An 8,564-nucleotide genomic window follows, 5' to 3' on the forward strand; every position below is an offset into this window, starting at 1 on the left:
AATAATCAAACAATGCTTCATTTCCTTACACCCTATTACACAAAGAAACACCCTATTACTAAAAGATACAGGGTAAATTTATTAACAAGAGGGACCTAAAATTCAAATTTGGGTACTGTAGTATTAAAAGACACCATCACAATTAGACTTTTAAAGTCAAAAGACTACATGACCTTTTCGATAATATTGAAAATAAACCAAGCAAGTAAGAGAAAAAAATTATTTAAAAGTATTTGCAATCATTTTCGCACTTGTTTGTTAATTTCCATTAAGAAATACTGGCTCAAGAGTCAGCAACAGGCTACTATTCCAACCATAACCTTAGCCCTTAAATGACAGGAGTACAGGACTAACAAACTAGATCAATGCAATCATTTATGGTTCACCATCTAAATTCATTTCCAGACAACAGTTTTTCAAAGAAGAAACCAGGATAACACTCAGGAACAATGAAGAAAACTTAATGTTAGGCAATTCATGTTGCAAACTAAATGAAACAAGCAACGAGTACAAATGTCAAAAAATACAAGAATCAAGATGAAAGTATAAACAACACTAACATGAGGTTTATGCATAAGAATTTACTACAAGAAACTTAGAAAAGAACTCAAACAAAGCTAAGCTAACTTTTACAATGTTACCTCAACTTTAACTCTTATTTACAGTACAATGGCTATCATAAATAAATTTCATAACAAAATTGCCTTAAATTTCTCGTGGTATTTGAAATGCCTAATTATGAATCGATCAAGTTCCTTCCTTATAAGATCTAGTCCACCTACATCTTCCAATTTTACATTAGGAATGGCAGAAAACCCTTCTCTTCTAGTAGAAGGTTGGACAGTTTTTATAGCTTTCTGCAAAATACCACACAAAATTAAATTATTCATGCTAAAAAAACCAGACACTAAATGGTAACCTGTTTTAATTGGCTATGATTGCTTTTAAGTATATTAATAGTTCATCACTATGACATTTGTATAATAATAATAAATAAAAGAGCAAATTGTGCCTACAAAAGGAAGTTAATTACAAATTTTGTCCTCTAGTATGCTTTGGGTGCTTACAATTCCCAACTGATTCGTAGAGATAAGAACATTTAGTAAAATAGTTTCAAATAAATGGTGCATGGCTATTGGATGCAAATAAAACCTTCTTTTGGTAGTGAATATGAAAATGAAGAAGCACACATATGAATTTTGTATAATTTTATAGGACTGAAGTCAAAGGAACAAATTTTGAAAGCAACAGTGCCTAGAGTTTTTACCAAAGAAAGAGTAAGCAATAAAGAAACAAACAAACAAAGTACAAATACAACCAAGCTGAGTGAAAAAGAAAATGTGAGATCAAATGTGAAACACTTCAAGCTAGTTCTTAGAATATTTTAACCAATGGTCATGGCTATCACAAAATGTATCAAATTGCTTGGGGTAGAAAGAGGGTGGGCAGAAAAATCATCGTTGACTGAAAGCTCTTCTGAAGATGAAAGGTGTATAACTCTATGTGTGTGTTCATATAAATGAAAAAAAATGCAAGTATGAACTTTTAGATAGTGATAGAAAGAAAAACACACTGGCATCCACACAGATTACTCATGTCCCATTTACATTTTTTCCCGATACATTTATAATTTAAATTTGTCTGACCATTGAAAGAAGTGACAAATTAACTAAAACTTTAATTCCTTAACATAAATTTCTTCACGTTTCATCACAAAACTTTAATCTATCCTTGGTAATTACTCAAATGTGAATGCAAACCAACACAAAGCAAAGAATTCCCAATAATATCCTTCTAGGTTAGTAATCTTAAGAGTACATTCAACATTTCACATATTCATTGTCCAAATTTTGAATCTCAACATAGTATCTAATAATCTCAAAGAACAATTGTCATTTAATCTCAATGAAAAATCAGTTCAATTTAATAAAACATGTCGCTGACCAATATGTACGATATCCCAGCCCCAATACTTCTCATGTGAACCCTCCTTGAAGACATTGAAACCCCTCCTCTGCAAGGACTACAAAGAAAACCCAAAAACTAATAGAAAATAAATTAAAAAACACCTATATATTTATATATATATTACCTGATATAGAGAGAATGAGGTCTAACCAAGGGTTTATTGGGAGGTGACGACGATAGCAACAGGAGCTATAAGGAAAAAAATCAAGGTTGGGCTGCGACGGCTTCGAGAGGCTGAATGCAACGACTTCGTGAGCTTACATTCCTACCCAGTTCGTCCAAAACAGGGTAAGCTTCTCTCTCGAGGTCCGCCACACTGGAAACCAATTTTTCTTCTGAGAGCTCCATACTGAAACAAAACAAAACAAGACAAACCAACTTTGTCAAGAAAAAAAATGTCAAAAGGACCTAACATAGAATCAAAGAAAGTTGGAAACTAAAACCATATATGATGATATCATTATGTGTGTTATGCCTGTTCTCTGTTCATCTTTTCTCCTGACTTGGTAGCTTGTCTAGCATCTTCTAGAAGCAAAGCATCCTGTTCTAACCAAACTTGAGAAAAATCAAGTGTCTCACGCAGGGAAAAAGAAGGCTTGGCCACACACAGGGAAGAGGAGAAGAAGAGCTGGCCTCCGGTGTCTTCGTTCGCCTCTGGTGTCGTGTGAGGGCTTGGGCCCACGTGGTCGAAGCTTCGACGACCTCTAAAGATCCCTAGCCAGCGCATGTAGGGGAAGGTAGTGGTCAGTCTCCTCAAAGACAAAGGTGAGAGAGAAAGAGTGAAGGAGAGATGTCTGGTGGGAGAAAGAGATCCAAGAGAGAGGAGAGAGAATGATGAGGAAAAAGGAGAAGGAATTGAAAGAAATGAATTGGCCCCAAATGAAATGAAAAAAAAAAAGCTAAGTGGCGGGATGGTTTTATTATTACCGCCCTTTTTTCATAAGGTGGCCCAATATAAGTACTCTAGCATAATACTTTTTTATTAGTATTATATTCATGTGTTATGCAAATGGGTATTTGGTGTAGTGCCGAGCCCCAATGTCGTTCCACCACTACCGAGCTGCTCCTTTGTAGATCTTTCTAGGTAATATTTTTATGTACCTTGGATTGGCTTAGTTGTGTTTGTGAATTGTTCCTCTTGAGTTGCCATGTTTGGTTAATTCTATTATGTATTGTGGAAATATTGCTCTTGTCTTGCTCTTTGAGTGTAGCATTGTGATTTTGGAGAAAGCTCATAAGGATGGCCAAAATAAGAATGAAGAGGCCATTTCAAGGTTATTCTAATCTTTTAACACACTGTATGATCGAATAATTAATTTGAGATTATGAATGAAATTCTAGTCTGGTTTCTAATTTGCTAGTTAGTTTTTTTATTGCGGTGATAGTGTGGCTCCTAATATTAAGTCTATGATTTATGAATTGAAGTCCAAATTTGTCAAAGCTAGGTATGATCATCTATAAATAATGTCCACATTGAAGTCAAAATGTGTTTTCTAGTTTGATTCAGATAGTTGTTATGTCCACAGACAAGGTTTTTCTAAAGCACTTTCGAAGAGCTCAAAAGAGGTCTGAGTATGAAAATTTCGATTTCATTATTTGTTGTTAGTGTATTGCAATTTTTTTGACCTCTTGATCACGTGTTTTTTGTATGTGTAGTTTGAGAACTATTTGAAAAAGGAAACTTCCAAGTTCCTAACACTTTATCAGTAATGTTGCAAGGAAAAAGCACCCATTTGCATGCGTTGAAAGGTATTCTCTCTTATTTAAATTTAAATTAAATTCCACATTTGGTGTTTCAATTCATAACATGATATGTTCTCCATTCAATGATTATGGAGACAAAAAAATGGACATGTGATTTGGATTGAACTCTTTAAATTTTGTTTTTGAAATTGTACTGGCTCATGTTCTAATACATTAGTTAGTTCCACATTTTTTTTATTCTTATTCTATATTTTCTTACTTACCAACTGTAGAGTCCAAGAACTTTACTTAGCTAGTTAGATAGTAGTATTATAGTATTTATAGTATTATCTTTGTAACTGTGGATTTTTGGTTCAGACCGGGAATTATTTGGACACTCATAGTAGTACTTATAGATTTTCTAAGTTTAACCTATAGTTTAAGAATATTAATGTTAACCTAAGGTTTGATTATATCACTGATATGAAGGATAATATTTATTATACTATAAGGTTTAGATAAGGACCAATAGGATTTTAAGCACATGTTATGTATGGATGATTAAGGATTAAGTATTTTGAGGATTTAATTTAATAAGGGTAAAAGTTTGAATGCTATAAGGTCAGTCAGTAGCTTTGAATATGTTGAGGGCTTAGTCAAGGCTGTTTACTCCATTCAAACTTAGCTAAAAATGTGTAATTTCGTGTTTAATTAATCAGCATGTGCCGATATATCGCAGCTATAGGGGGCGATATATCCCAGCACGTAGATACGAAAAACACGAGACGATGCACGACTGCATCGGGCATACTGGCCCAGGCGATATATTGCCTACAGGAGGCGATATATCGCCTACAGGGGGCGATATATCGCCTCCTTCAGTATGTTTTGAAAGTTTTTGAATTCTTTTTCCATTCAGCCATTCAATCTCTTGATAAGTCCAGCATCTTTTTGAATGAGTCTTCAGCCTCTGCTGAACGATTATTCAAATTATTTTCACCTAAAAAGCTATTATTTTATTTCAAGTAAAATCAAGATCCTTTCATTCCTAAACTCTATAAATAGGACCTAGTACCCAGCCATTATTCATCTTTTGCTCTAAGTTCAGAGGCTGCAAGTGCTAAGTGAGTGTGAGAATGTAAACACTTGGGTTGGGGAATCATAAGCTTGATCATCATAAGCTTATCAAACACTTTGGGAAGTAAGGTATTATAGTATTTCGGTTTGAGGTATAGATTGGTCTTACAAGTCTTCAAGGTAACCCAAAACTCTAGTTCATCGGTTTTATGTTATTTTCTTTCTCATAGTCTTCTACTCAGTCTTCTAACCTCATTCTTATTTTGGTTAGGAAATCTAAGTTCTTGAGCACATAAGTTTTGGTAAGTATGTTTCTCAATGGTTTAGTCTTCCCATTCCTTTTCATCTCTTTTTCTTCATTAGACTCACTCTTTTTCATAATGGTTATTAGGAGTGTTCCAAAGTCCCAACACTGTCCACATATCCCGGTAACTTTGGTAAGGAAAATAGGATAGAATCTATATGTGATATGCTTGTGTTATCTTATGTTTTATGTTATGAAATTTGTTATAAAATATGTTATGAATATGTATGTTGTAGGCTTGGGCATATGACCCATATGACTAACAAGACCCCAAATAGATTATGGGCATATGACCTACTTAGCTTGTAGGACCCCACTAATCTCATGGGCATATGACTTGTTTAGTCTATGGGACCCCAAGTAATAATGGCCATTATAGTAGGTGTATGTATTAGTGTTATGTTATGTCTTTATGTTTATTATGAAATTTATGTACATGATGTATGTGTTAGATTTTCCTTGCTGGGCATTAGGCTCATTCCTTTTTGTTTAATGTGCAGGAAAATAGCTATTAGTGGCGGTAAGGTTCGTGGATGCTTGGAGATTGTGTATCGATGGTGAATGGAGTCGAGGAGTCGAGAGTTCGATTTCGAGGATGTAGTCATTTATTTATGGTCTTTATATGTATTTTCCGCACTTACTATGTAATCCCTTTATTTTATAAATCATGTTATGTTTTGTTTTTCAAACAATGGGATCCCATATCCTTCTTGATATTTTTGTAAGAAACTCTTATTTTTACAAGTTACCTAATAAAATTATGGTATTTTCGCAATGTAAGCTTTATTAAGGATTTGTATGTATAGTTTCATTAATGGTCCAAAAGTCTAGAGTAGTTGGGTCATTACACCAACATGATATATGGGTAAGATTAGTGACAATAATAAGGTAAATAGATTCATTTTCTGGTGTCAAATACCATTTCCAAGTTTGAAGAGGAGAAGGAAAGGCTTTTAAAGCGATATGAACAAATGGGTAAGTTTACAGGGCCCTAATCTTTTCATTCCCTTGTAGAGAAATGTAATTACAGTAGTCTTGTTGTAAATAAACGACATCAGGGAAGAAAGAAAAAAGTATGATGTCAGAATATGAGAAAGCTTGCAGAGATAAAATTACTCGATTGGAGGAGTCTCTGAAAAGGAAAACTCAGGTATATACTAAATTACTAACCATAAACTTCAGGTTTTCTGAGCTCAAGCCATTTGGGTCCCTTTCTGCCAGTTCTAATTAACATTCCTATTTGGATTCAGGACGACAAAACTTTCAGCATTTTTAGGAAAACTTTGGGTTCCCTTTTTGAGATGCCTCGAATGAGGATTTCCCACCTGATGATTAAAGCTTTGCTTCAGTGTTGGAATCTCAGAGAAAAGGCAAAACTAACCACTCTTTCAACCTGATTCAAGATATGTCCTTTAATATCTTTCTTATTACACTGTCTCTAGATAGTAGGAAAAACTTAAATTGTCCATAGTTAATTTCCATTAACAATTCTCGACAGTCAATATTGAATATTCAAATGTTTTCTACTCTACACAAACTAATAGAGCTCAACAATACATCTTATTATGTAAGACCGACTTTATGTGTAGGAATCTTTGGCTGAACACCATAACTACAAACCAGCTATGATTACCGCTTTGGCTTTACAGTCTTTTCATGTAACCATTATATGCAATAGATGATGAATATGATGATAATTGCTCTAGAAAAGTTTCCCTTTCCTGTTTTGATCTGTGAAGGTGGCATGTTGCTTTTTGGACATTCATTTTGCATTAAAAAAAAAGCATTACAGAAGTTTTTATGATCTGCTGTTGGTTGTGGCTTTTTTGCTGTTGTGGATATACTCGGGTCTCCATTGCCCCTATTTTTTTATGCACTACCATTCTAACATTTTTCCCTTTAAACTTTCAAGTGTCTCATTTTACCATTCTAATCATGTTTTGGCCCCTTATTTTATTATTGACAAAAAAAATTAGGTATGGGGTAGTAAAACCATACATTTGCGGCCAAAATGAGATTCTAATTCTACAGTTTGAGGGCCAAATAAATACTCTCTTTAAAAAAATGTAAAGTGAAGGAGATAAATAGTGTAATTCAAAGATGATGACAAATATTGAATTGGTAAATTGTAGTGGAATTAGTGAAAATTCATATTTTTGTCATACTTACAATATAATAAAAGGCCTTGTGACCTTTGTAAAAAAAAAGGTATGATAAAAGGTAAATTTAAATTTTGATTATGTAGCCTTCAAAATATGATTTATGCACTTACAATTAGGCTCATATTTCAAAACACATTTACTTGTCTTATCTTGAATCAACTTCTACTGGTTGGTTGGTTCTCCTTTCTTTAAATCAGTACTTTGCAAGAGATGTGTCCTAAATGCTTCAGGTTTTTCATTTTATTTTTAGTTCTAGGATGCTTCTTGTTATTGTGACATCTGCTTGTTCATGGTGGGGAGAATAGGGTAATCATAATTTTTTAATTCTGATTTATATGTCCAAAATTTCATAAATAAATCATTGATGCATTGTTGTTGTTGTGATTATTTATTTTTGTGAGGGGAAGAGGTTTTGTATATACTACTGTATGAGTGATCTGGTTAAAAAGGAAGAAGATGATTTTTGACAACTTCAGGTTTAGCTTCAGCTTCAGATGATGCTTATTTGTTATAAGTTATTACAAGATCCTCATTAGTATTACAATATCTTTGTTATTATATATAACTTAAGAAAAAAAATACCATTCTTTTTTTTTTATATATATATAAGTTATTCTATATCTTTGTTATTATTAACTGAATCTTTTTGAAAGAGTTTCTATTATTATAGCTCTTTACTAAAAGGCTTTTACTTTAATTATAATATGCAAATTAACGTAAATCTAATTATTTATTACTTAGAGCTAAGCACTGCCTTAAATTTTAATAATTTACTTAATCAATGTAATTTCATAACAATTTGTAATTTATTATACAATCTTACAACTCTCTGGTCACAAACTTGCCATGAACAATGCTTTCTATAGTAATATGCAGCTACCATGCATGGTCTTGGTCATGAATCAGAAACCTTTTCTAAAAAGTTGTATGGCATGTCTCAAATTTTTAAAGCTCAGAGTTATATGTATAGAAAAAGAAGTTAGTTAAGTTGGGTATTTTTGTGTATTTTTTTTTAATATTTTAATTAACTTCACATGACTTTAGAGGGTTCAATGAAATAGAGTAGTTATACCGTACCGCCAAGTGAAGCTTTGGCTTTTAACATGTATATAACTTACCATTGTATTCATTATCCATAATTTCTTTCAGGTTTATGATACTCATGCTCGGTTAGCATTGGAAGTTGGGGACCTACATGAGTATAATCTCGATGAACTCTTCTATGCAATTTTACTGCCAATCTTAGTTGCAATCCCTTTATGCTGGATGAATTGAGGGATGCCACATGGAGTTTGCTACATACAACTTACTATGTGTTATCCTGCACTCTAGTAACAAGAGAGATCTTGTATCATCTATGTCGAGGTCAG

The 8,564-nt window shown here is 33.2% G+C and overlaps 1 pseudogene; it reads left to right on the top strand.

Annotated features, from left to right (window-relative positions):
• Nucleotides 1-3,135: 3,135 nt before the first annotated feature.
• Nucleotides 3,136-6,368, top strand: LOC133823761 (uncharacterized; annotated as a pseudogene).
• The last annotated feature ends 2,196 nt before the right edge of the window (nt 6,369-8,564 follow it).

The sequence above is a fragment of the Humulus lupulus genome, chromosome 3 (assembly GCF_963169125.1).
Source record: "Humulus lupulus chromosome 3, drHumLupu1.1, whole genome shotgun sequence".
Lineage (NCBI taxonomy): Eukaryota > Viridiplantae > Streptophyta > Magnoliopsida > Rosales > Cannabaceae > Humulus > Humulus lupulus.